Consider the following 12,566-nt stretch of genomic DNA (forward strand, 5'->3'; position numbering starts at 1 on the left):
AAAAAATAGACATAAGAGACATAGCTGAACCTGAAAACAGTTTCTATTATGATTTCTTGCACAATTAAATTTCTGCAGCTAAGCAAATTTGTCTACTCTTCTTTTTTCTGAAATAAAAATCTAAAAAGAAAATTACCTGGATTCTTAGAAAATCACATGTACTGTTGGGTATCAAAGAGAGTAAGACTTTTGAACAAAGTGGAAAATGTTTTAAAGTTACCTTAGGAAAATTTTAAGTTCTTTAATCCATATGTAATTGAAATCATGCTCACTATTTGACATGTAGAGACTATCATAAAATAATTTTTTCTCTCTTTTTAATTTTAAAAAATTTAAAACAAAACAAACAGTAAAACAAAAATAAAACAATAAAAATGATACAGGATTTCAAAACAAGATGATAGGGAATTAACAATGGTCACTATATTACATAGCATTATCTTCAAAGTAGTTGAATTGAGCTACACAATTTCCCTTAAGAAATGGACTTTTAAGACAAATTTTCTTAAAATGACATATTTCTCTTCTTCGTTCTTTTTACCAAGAATAAATGTTATTCATTCAAAGAAATTCTAGTTCTAGATGGCTCAATCTATATCAACTAATACTAGTTCAATTAGCTTTTGTAAATTACTGAAGATGGGATGGAATTGAGTGTACTCATAGATGCAAATATAAAATATGCATGGTTGCTACTCATTTAAATACTAATTTGTTAAGTATCCTACTTTGGTCCCGATTATATATTCATTGATTTTCTGCAGGTAAAAAGAGCAATTTTATTACTTTATGTACTTTATTACTTTATTTCTTAGACTTAATATTTCTCATTTTTATAAATTTAAATCTGTTTTCCTTTTTTAAAAACAATACATGTTAGGTTGTGGGAAGAACTAATTTTAATCACCATGGAGCATAAATCATGATAAATGATTGACACTAAATAAACATTTTAACATATTAATTGATTATTTAGGTTTTGGATAAGCAAGTGCCAAGAAAACAAAATCTTAGACAAAATGAAATAATTCTCTTCTAGAAGTTTAGTTGAAAACACTAAAGCAGAAGCACAGAAAAATTTCATACTCAAATCACAGCGAATGAAGTAACCCCCCACCCTGCCACACACTCAAAAGGCACAGAATAATCTCTCCTTGTGGAGTATCTTCTTTAATGATATAAGTGGACATGCTAGTATAAGAGTATTGTTGTGCTGCATCAGAAGATTTACCCATGAAATAAAGGGAAAAAGTATTTCTTTCTTCAGTTTATGTATCCACCAGTGTAATGAATTATAAAACTGATAAAAGAAATTTTTTTTCCTGCATCAACCCTTGCTATGTGGCTTTGCAGAGTCTCCTGTCAAAATTGTGAGTCTAGTTCTCACCCCATGAGCCTAAGTTAACCAGTCAACTCCTTTAGACAATAAGAAGTAAACGAATGTATTGCACAGAGACCTCAAGAATGCTTCTACATGGGGTTCACCCTCTCTTGCTGATCTTGGAAGTCTTAAAACTGATGAAATGTGGACAAGTCTGGAGTGACCTGATGTGTGATGAAAGACATGTGATCTAATCAAGTTCATCATCCTAGCAATCATTGCAAATGACAGTCTAAGCCACTGCTAGACTATAGCACCATTAGCTGCCATGCATATGCAGAAGAATGCACAATGATAAATAACTACTAACTAAACTCATAGTAAATTGCTAATACTAAAAATTGTGCACCCAAACATAAAAGCGATTAAATTTTGGAACAATTTTTATGCAGCAAAAAGTAACTTATATAAGTATACATGGTTAAACTCCTAAGAATAGGAAGAAAATATAATTTTACCATTATTTGATTATTCTAGAGAGAAAGCTTAACAGCTGGACAACATAAGGAGGCCATCCCAGAACCCTAAACCTTACATTATGGAATGCAGCTACATTCAATTTAGTGGTTATTTACCAAAGAATAATGAAGACAACTAACTCTTGGTATCTGCTTTCTAAGCATTAGACATGATAATACTTTATGCCCGTTATTTCATTCAACTCTTCCAATAATCTATAAACTAATATTCAGGATTGTTAAAGGTTAGAAAGTTACTGCTAAGAGGGAATGGCCCAAAATGACATACTTAAAGGCATGAATGAAAATTCTGTTAATTTGCTCAACTCCAAAGCCCATTAAACCATCACATAAATGCACCTCAATTGGGAGAAACAAGCATGAGTTTTTTAAACAAAAGATTGAATCCTCAGTAAAGTTTTGATTTGGCACAGGTGTCTTTTACTACACTACTACCTGAGTAACAATTTTGAATGACAAGTTTTGTTGCTCTGCATTCTGAAGAAGACCTTGGAACTGCTCCCTGATGCTATGAAGATCTGTATCCTCACACTCAATTACATACTATAAACTTGTTCCCGTAATACCACAAAGCCTTTCATCTTTGGAAAAAGGTCATGAATAACATACAAAATTGAAGAAAAAGGCAGTGAAAATCTGTATACCTATCATTGAGATTTGTCAAATCATGGCGTGTCCCATTATTCTGAGATTTTAAAATGATTTCTGCATTTAGAAGTATTTTACAATGTACATTTCCAGTACAAAAATATCTGTAATACAAACACTTATGAAATACCACTAGAGTCCAAGGGTACTGGGGTATAGCTAAACGCTGGTGAAAAAGAACATGAATGGACCTGCAATGGACAGGTTCTTCATGCTTGGCACCAAAAAATGTATACCCTATTGATTTGTATCAATCAAAAATCTTTTTTATTTTTGCTTAGATATATTTTTGTATATTGTAGTTTACCTTCAATTAAATTTATACTCCTTAACACTGTAGTATAAAAACATTACAAAAGGTACAAAAATTAAAAAGCTTCATTTTTGCATACAAGTTTTTTTTATTAGCAAAACTAATAGAATTTCCTTTGTTGTTTTGCAATTATGGGTTTTTATTCCTGTTGATTGAATTATGATGATATATTCATTGGCTATTTCATTTTCATGATTCCTTTGACCTAATGGCCTGGTAATGATTATTCAAAGCCTATAATATAATATCCTCATCTTGTGTTATCAGACACACACAAAGCAGACATATTAGCCAAGTTGTTAGCTGCCTAAATGTGATTTGGCTCACTGAGTGTGCATTACTCACACATTTCCCACAGTCATCTACCACATTAAATAGTTTCTGGCTATTCCAGAATTGTTCCCTACTACTAACCAATCTGAGAAAACAAGCATATCCAGCTTTGATAGAACACACTTTATTTCCCCATGATGCCCTAACACCATTAAAAACTGAAGTTCTTGCATGTTCCTCATTGAGCTCTGGGTTCATTTGCCAGAGTGGAATTGTGAATGTAATAAGATCTCCAAATTTTAACTCATCAGTGTCTTAAAGAATATAAAACACCAGGAATGCTTGTCTGGCAGGCATGCGGTTATGAGTTCGATTTCTGTTACCAAAAACAAAACCAAAAAAAAGTATTCCAGACCTATGAAGGTGAATGTGGTCTTTCATGCCCCACAACCTCCCATCTGTTCTCCTCTTTCCCCTGCTTAATGGCCGCACTCCCCTTCCCTTCACATAGCATCCTTCCTCAGTCCTTCCCTTCCTCTCTACCTATCCTTACAATGGTCCCAGTGACATTAACATAATTATGTCCACTGAATTCATGAGAAAACTGGAGTGGTTTGATAGAGTATACATATATTCAATTTCAGGTTTTAAAATAAAACCAAAATTAGGCATCTATCTCCAAAACCCATGCCATTAACATACCATTAGGCAAGAGAATCACACCCTCTCATCACCCACCCACCCACACACACACAGCTGTGTACCTTAATCCATGGATTCTGTAACCATGTTTTATTAAATGGAAGCCATTTTCAGGTTTGAATTAAAGTTGTTAATTAGAGTCAGAAGTCAAAAATAAAGATTAACCTTTTGATATTTCTTAGCTTTGCAATATACATTCGTACACACAGATCATTATGCACGTAATTGAAATTTCTTTAAGATAAAGATCTTAATTTGGAATAACTGAATCCAAAAGCCTACAAATATTTAAAGCTTTTTATTGTTCTTTACAATATTCCACTTTCTTTTTGCAAATGTATTATTTAGGTATGAATCAAATAATAAAAAGTTTTGCATTACAAAGTTGAGAGGACCATTTTTTTTCTTATATCTGCAAATAGCTAAATTTATCTGGGTTTCCAGCTTATGGTTTTCCTCATTGAAAAAAGGAATGTTATAAATGGCCTAATTATGTTTTGCTTTGAAAAGCAATCTGAGGATTTTATGGTCTGAGAAGTATATTATAACAATGACTTAGGGTTGAATATAGTTCTTAAAACAGTTGCCTCAGACCATGTTGAATCTATTTAGGGATAAATTACAAATTATGCTTCTATTGGAATTCCTTATCTTTTTAAAGCATATTTCCTTCACAAAAGTTTACCATGCAGGAAATAGAAGGGTTGGACCTATTAGAAAATTTTGTGCATTGCTCATTTCCCTTATTAAAGAATATTATTCTTCTAGCATCACAAATTCATTTCTGAATTCATAATTAAATGACTAATAAATATAAGATTTTTGTATCCAAAAGGAAATAGCCAAATAGTTTCCTATATTTGATGGCATTTGGTCTTAATGAAAGCACATGACATCATTCTTCCTGATGCTAGCTCCAGGGTGCCCTAAAGAGAAGTGATGAAATAAAACTTATAATTTCTTGGCTAAAACGGATTTCACACATGACACACCAAAACTTACCCTTTTATAAAATAAACTTTTAGAACTAAAGTTAGTTTCTAGTTAACTGAAAAAGGGAATTTCTAATTTGTCAGAGAAAGAGAAAAACTTTATTTGTAATACATAGAGAAATTTTTTAAATATAAATTTGAGTTTATTCTCCAGGATCTAAGTAGCTATTTCCATAGAATTAGAAATTTATTTCTTATTATGGAATTATCTTTATTGAATATTCTTGTAAATACAGTATCTTTTTCTTAAGCAATTTTTTTCTGTACTAGATATGTGTTGAAGTAGAAATTCTAAATTCTACAAATTCTAGTGACATTCCAATTAAAATAGCACATCTGGATTGATTCAGTTTTATAGTCAGAGCTTTATTGTTAAAGAAAACACTTCTTACGGATTTTTTAATTTATGAATTCCGAAAAGGAGAAAGAGATCCATGTTCTAAAACTCTGGTCCTCTAGTTTTTGTAGTATCAGATTCTCCCAGGAAAGGTGGAAAAGTTACAGAGGTCCAGGCTCTCATAGACTCCAGTAAATCTGTGGCTCTTAACCCTCAGTTAATTCTGTTTTCACAGTAAAGTTGGAGAACCACCGTTCTACAGTCTTCTCTTAAACTGAATACTCTTTCTTTAATGTATGTGTGGAAAAAAAAAACCTGAAGATGCTGTTAAAACGTAGATTCTGATTCATTAGCATTGGAGTGGGAAATTTTTTTAAAACCCTATATTTTCAGTAAGCATTCAATAAAACCTATGCTCTAGTTCACAGACTGCATTTCATTAGCAAGGCAGTCTAGGAGCATGGTTTACATCACCTGATGTACAACATCTTCTCCAGCCCAATGTGGATAAAAAAATTTCCACTTCCTGCAGCATTTGTTAGGAGCATAAAAGTAACTGTTGTATTTCATCCGGGCTGGCTCCAACCCACTGAAGTTTCTCTGAACTTTGCATGACCTGAATGCCAGATCTTTATTGGACCTAATTGAAGACACTTTCCTGAAAATTGAAAAACGAGAGTATTTTAAACAAGTTTACATAGACCTGTGGACTCTTTCCATCCTCACGAGTGTTAGTTTTCCATCTAGTATAGCTATGAACTCTCTCTATACAGCATATAAAATTCCGACTTTTCTCCTTCAGCAAATGACACTGAATTGGATTTCATTACCATGTATTAAGTAGCTTTCCAAGGTAATAGATTGACCTGGGTCACTGTCATTTATGATTTTATGTTTACTCGAAAGTCTTATTAATTCTTTTAAATGAGTTATTCTCCTAGAAAATTTCTGTTCACCTATAATTAATTTCTCAACTATATCTGCTTAGGAAATCTCTCTTTTTGCAAAGGAACTCTGGTCCAGTTCTGGGTGAAAATGTCCGTCACCTCAAAGCTAGGGAAATATGAGGTTCTATCTGGACAACTTCCTCTACTTCTGGTCACATTATCTCATGATGGCTATTTGCAGGTTTCTTTTTGTCTTCTGTGCTGCAAATGGCTTCTGTGCTTCGTGATCCCTTATTATCAAGACATTGAAATAAGGGGTCATGATTTGCAGTGGGTTTTTTCACTGCATTGAAAAACCCACTGCATTGATTTTATATCTGTATCTCTTTGTCAAATTGAAATAGGTAGTATTAAATATTATTTCCTTTTACTTGGCACATCAAAATTCAAAAAATACTTTTGTATACTTGACATACAATGAACCTGTGAACCTTTGAAAAATCCAAAAAATGTTTTCTGGTTATAAATAACAAAGCTTGTAAAATACAAATGATAACCTTATTGTCATGTATAATCAAATATCAGAAATAGCAACAAAACCCATATCTTTCTCTAAGTGAACAACATTAATTAATCGTCAACCACAAGCAGATAAACATTGTTTCTTAGCAATGTCTTATTTTTAATTTCTTATTAGGATAAAATAAACAAAACCTCCTTTGGAGGATAAGTTGAAGGCCAAATCAGATCTATTAGAAAATCATATTTTCAGAAAAATGCCATATACCAGAAAGGAGATCCAACAAAATTAGAAATGATATGTGTAAGGAATGGACAGTCAGGAGAAATACAAGGCCACATATGTTCTCACTGTACATGGAAAGATTAAATCAGAAGAAGAAGAAGGGCTAACAAGGTCCATAAAGGAGCCAAAGAGAGTCATACCTGATTTCTTGCAAGAGCTTCCCCAAGAACTCAGTGCATTTCCTATTTTATTTTGCAGCTACACTGCTTTTTTTTATTGTGTGATTAAGCAAAAGCATTGTAGAAGGCGATGTGTTTGTAAAGTCCTCCAACTACAGAATACTTAAAAATGAGAGATACAACAAACTTTAAAAAAGAATGTAATGCAGATCCAAGCTTACAAGAAACTCCTCGGGAGACTAACTTAAGGAAAGAAAAAAAAAAGTTTGCTGCAGCTAGCATAGTAGGACAGCCTTAGAGAGTTGGTTTCCTTGGGGGCTTTTGTCAATAAGAATAACTTACAGCCTTGTTTTGCAAAAATCTTTCAAGAAAAATTAAGAAGAAAAAAAGGCCACTGGAGGAAAATTTACCAGCTTTTCAAAGGGAGGAGGCATCATAGGGCTTAACTGTTTAGCTTAAATTCCAGATGAGGGAAAAACATCTCCCCGGAGGATTAGATGCACCCGAGTGGACTGGCAGTTTAATTCACATCACCTACTTGGTCTATGTATGACCAAGACACTCGAAACCAAGAAGTAAACTTCACATGGTTCTATGTTTAATATCCCAGGCAACTGGCACAAACAAAAGCAAAGGAACATACCACCAAACCAAGGTTACCAAACCATAAAAAACAAGCCCCTACGAGCAAGAGCTAGGTCAAACAAAACAGCACATTAGATTTGTGAGCTCTTTAGGTATTATGATTACTACAATCAAAATACAAAATAACTATATTTTGAATACTTTTTGGAAATGAAAGAAGAAAATAGCAACTTTAGTTAAAAGAAAAAGGAAGAAACAACCAAGCAGATGGACTAAATAGATTAAAAATACAGGAAGGGAGAGCTGATGTGGTAAAATGATTACAAAACAATCTAATTTCTTCATTCCCCTCTCACCCCAATATTCAGAGCCTTTGCAGCATGACTTCAGGACCTTCTGAGAAAATGCTGGAGTCAGGACTCCCCTCAAGATTGACTTAGGTAACACAATGTGGTAGAGGTGACAGTGTGCATCAGGTATGGTGGGCACCATACCTAGAAGGCCTCGGGTCTACACTAATTTTATGAACTCACAAAAATGCTTTTATCCTAATTACTTTTGAAAGAGGAAGAAAAGTGAATATGCACTAGTGAGTTCAGCCTGGATTATACTTATCTTTATAATAATACAGTTTTAAAATCTTTTTATAGTGTGAGGTCCTGCAAGACAAAATGTGGACAACTCACAACATCAATAATGAAATCCGATGACTTCCCAGCTTGAGCACAGGCCTCAGTGAGCCTTGCTGTATGCTGTCTCAGACACCACAATACGTACATCCTATCTCAGTGAGGGACAGGAAAGTGTGAGAAACCAGACTGAGGCCTCCCAGATGAGCCATCAGACACTTCTGGGCAAAATCAACACAGCTACATAACCAACCCAGGGCTGCATAGTGAATCATACATCAGATCAAACAAGTCCAGTTTGCAGACCTGCTTCACACACATAACGCATTCTTTTTGTTTTAAGCCACTAAGTTTTAAGACAGTTTGTTGTGCAGCAATCAGTAAATGAAAGAAAATTCCTAGAATGAAACTAAGAGTTCCAAAGTAAAATCATCAAACTAAGAGAATGGAAGCTAAAAATTAAATATATGGTTGGAGCCATAAATAGATTATTTTTAAGTAATGATTAAAGTTTTTGGAATGTATGAAAGACACAGATTGTATCTTTGATGAGGACAGTAAATCCCAAAGTTTGCATAAAAGAAATGCCTATATTAATAAGTTATAGTAAAATAGGAAAAACCAAAAACAGAGCTCATTTAAAGTAATTAGAAACAAAAAAAGATTATTGAAACAGTTTAACAAAGTATGCCACACATTATAAAACATTTATAAACATTGTATAAAACATTCTGCAGCTCTAACAAGGTACAATTACTGTGCAAATTCTGTCCACTCTATTTAATCTCTGATCAATTATCTTAGATGGTTTTATCTCTCGTGACATTTCAGTGCATTCTTGTACAGGATGTGTACTGAAATTCATAGTAATATTTGTGCATCAAAAGATGTTTCTAGAAAAAGTAAGTATGATCAACAGGTTTATCAAACATTATTCAGCATCACCAGTCATCTGGAAAATGCAAATTAAAAACACAAAGTCTCACCTCACTTATGTTAGAATGGCTATTTTCAAAAACAATTAAAAATGTTAAAAAGAATGAGGAAGAAGAAACCGTTGTATACTTTTGGGAGAAATGTAAATTAGCATAACCATTTTAGTAAACACAAAAGACATTCCTCAAAAACCTAAAACTAGAACTACTGTAATATCCAGCAATCCTACATCTGGGTATATGAGGTATGATTTTTTTAAGAAACTATAATGGATGTTTAAATTTCTAAAAAAAATTATACTTAATGTTTTTAATTGCATTGTCATGACTTACTTCAGTGTCCTGAATGCATTCAAAATGTTCATTTTTCGTGGATATTTTCATTTTGAGGAAGACTCAGAAGTTGCACAGCACCAGATCTGGTTAACAAAGTGGATTTGGATACACTGTAATATTTTCATTTGACAGAAATTGTTGTATGGGTTTTGAATTGACTTAGTAATTAAAGTAGCCATGAAAAATGCAAAAGAAGACTTGTAGAATTTCTTCAGAAAGTGAAAAGAATTATGGGATAAGTATGTTTGAAGTGAGCAGGAGAATTTTGAGGGGATTAATGGAAATTCATCTTTTACTACAATAAATTTATGTTTAATGTAAACACATATTTTTACATTGTCTGTATTCAAAGAAAATAAAATTTATATTTCAGAGAGATATCTGCACTCCAGTGTTTGTTATTACATTGCTCACAACTGCAAAAATATGGAAACTACTTAAATTCCTATTAATGGTTGAATGGATTTTAAAGTGTCATGTAAACAAAATACAATGTTGTTTAGCCTTTGAAAAGAATAAAATTCTGTCACTTGTGGCGATATGGACCCGCCTGGAAAACATATGAAGGGAAATAGGCTAGGCATCGAAAACATGTGTTGAATGATCTTGCATACAATCTGTGCAGATTTTTTAAAATATCAAAGTCCTAGAAAGTAGAACTCAAAGTGGTGATTACCAAAGGCTGAGGAGCAGTGAAGGGTGGTCTAGAAGGAAATGTTAGTCAAAGCATATAAAGCTTCAATTAGATGGGAACAGTACATCCTGGTGATCTATTGCATATTGAATTGACCATGGTTAATAATCTTGTACTGTATGTTTTGAGATTATTTAAAAAAATAGGCTTTAACTGTTCTCACCAAGAAGAAATGAAAAGTATGTGAGGTGATACATAGGTTGATTGATCTGACTCAATCATTTAACATTGCATATATATGTCAAAATATCACTCTGTATTATACTTCAGAAATACATATAATAATTATGTGCCAATTAAAACTTTTTAATAAATAAAATTATCACTTTTAGCTAAAAAGTGTCTTGGAAAGTTGTTCTGATACTTTGTATTCTTGTAATTTGTTTTTCCATAGTCAATCTCCCCAAAATATTGGATACTTTTTTCCTATTTTTCCACAATATTTGGCCAAAATCTCAAAATATGCAATTAACTTACTGTGCTACAAAATTCACCAGTGTACATCCACATTAAAATATGTTAAGTCCCAGGTAATAGCAATCTGTCAGTGTACAACAAGAATGCAATATAATAGAGCACCTTTGAAAGTGACTTGTTTGTGAATGATGCATCTCCAAATCTCATTAGATAAGGCTCAATATATATTTAATAAGATTGTAATTTTTATGGATATTACTTGATCTACTGGTGCATGCTTCCTTCCTGTCTCCCCATTTTGCCAACTTATTTATTTAGCAGTGTGGACAGATAATTTTTCTACATTATCATACACATGTAAATGTTGTTCACAGCTGTGTTTTGTATTTCATAGCAATTACCTTTTTTATTTTAAAGAGGAGAAAACATAAAAATAACAATAAACCAGTTTTACAACAAGATATTAGGAAAGTTAAAATAATTAGTACATTGTGTGTTGTATTCATAGTTTTCACAGTACAAGATACAGGTAGGGTATCTTGTCCAAACTAAGTTAACTCAAACTTTTTAGTGAACTCAGAGAAACTAGCTGTATAGCTATCTTCATTATCTCATGTATAAATGTATCTTTTTCTTTTTCCTTCCCTTCCTTCCTCTTTTCCCAATCACAGTTTGTCTTTTCTTTTGTCTTTTGCTTTTTTTTTTCTTTTCTTGTTCAGTTTAAGTTTAGTTTCTTCAAGAGAAAAAAAATGAAAGAGTTTCAAAACAGGTTAGTAGGGTAGTTACAATAATTAATGTAGTGTGTATTGGTATCTTCATAGTGGTTATTCAGGTACAAAATATAGGCATGCTATCTTGTCCAAACTAAATTAGCACAAATCTTTGTCAGTGAACTAAGAGAAACAGCTGTGTAATGATCTTCACTCCCTTGTGTATACATGCAGTTTTTCTTTTTCCCTTTCTTCTTTCTCCTTCCCCCATCATAGTCTTTTCTTTTGAACAGTTTCTTCCCAATTTACAATATCTAGTGTACATTTTGGACTTCGTTTACTCATCCAATTTCTCCCACTAGTGAAAAATATGATGTTTACACATACGGGTTTGATTTATTTCACTTACTAATTTGGTCTGAAGTTGCATCATTTAACTATGTCTCCTGTTAAGTAAATAAATAAACACATATCTCCAGTTTATTTTTCTTTATGGCTGAGTAGTACTCCATTATACAAAAATACCACATCTTTTACTCATTCCTCAGTTTATGGGCATTTTAGTTGTTTCCAAGATATAGCTATTGCAAATTGTGTTGCTATAAACATCGCTGCACATATATCACTCCGGTAGGATGTTTTTAAGTCTTCGGGAAGATACTCAGAAGGGGAATAGCTGGGTCAAATTGGACTTATACTCCTAGTTTTTAAAGGAATCTCCACACTTATTTTCATAGTGGTTGCACCAGTCTACACTTCCACCAACAGCAGAGAAAGATTTTTTGTCTCCACAAACCCACTAGCATTGTTATCAGCTAGTTTTTTGGTGTAGCCATTTTACTGGGATGAGATGAAATCTCAGCATTGTTTTAATTTGCACATATTAAATGACCAATCCTATTGAACATTTTTGTCATTTATTTATTTGTCATTTGCGTTTCTTCATCTGAGAAGTATGTATTCATCTCAATATAATCATTCTTCAATTGGATCTTTAAATATGGGAAAATCTGAATTTTTTCAATTCTTTATATGTTCTCTCAGGGGAATCACAGCCTATTATTTTCTCCCATTCTGTGGATTATCATTCCGTGGTTGATTTCTTTTGCTGTGCAGAATCTTTTAATAAGATGAGATCCCATTTGTTGATTCTTCATATTTCTCTTGCAGTTTGGGTTTTGTTCACAAATTCTCTGCCTACACCTATTGTTTTGAGATTTCTACATATTTTTTCTTCCAGTAAATTTAATGTTTCTATTTTAACATTTAGATACTTGATCCATTTTGACTTCAGTTGAGTGCTTGATGATGGACATATGTCTAG

This window comes from Cavia porcellus, unplaced genomic scaffold, assembly GCF_034190915.1.
Source record: "Cavia porcellus strain 051 isolate PalLab524CR breed Dunkin Hartley unplaced genomic scaffold, mCavPor4.1 scaffold_11, whole genome shotgun sequence".
Taxonomy (NCBI): Eukaryota; Metazoa; Chordata; class Mammalia; order Rodentia; family Caviidae; genus Cavia; species Cavia porcellus.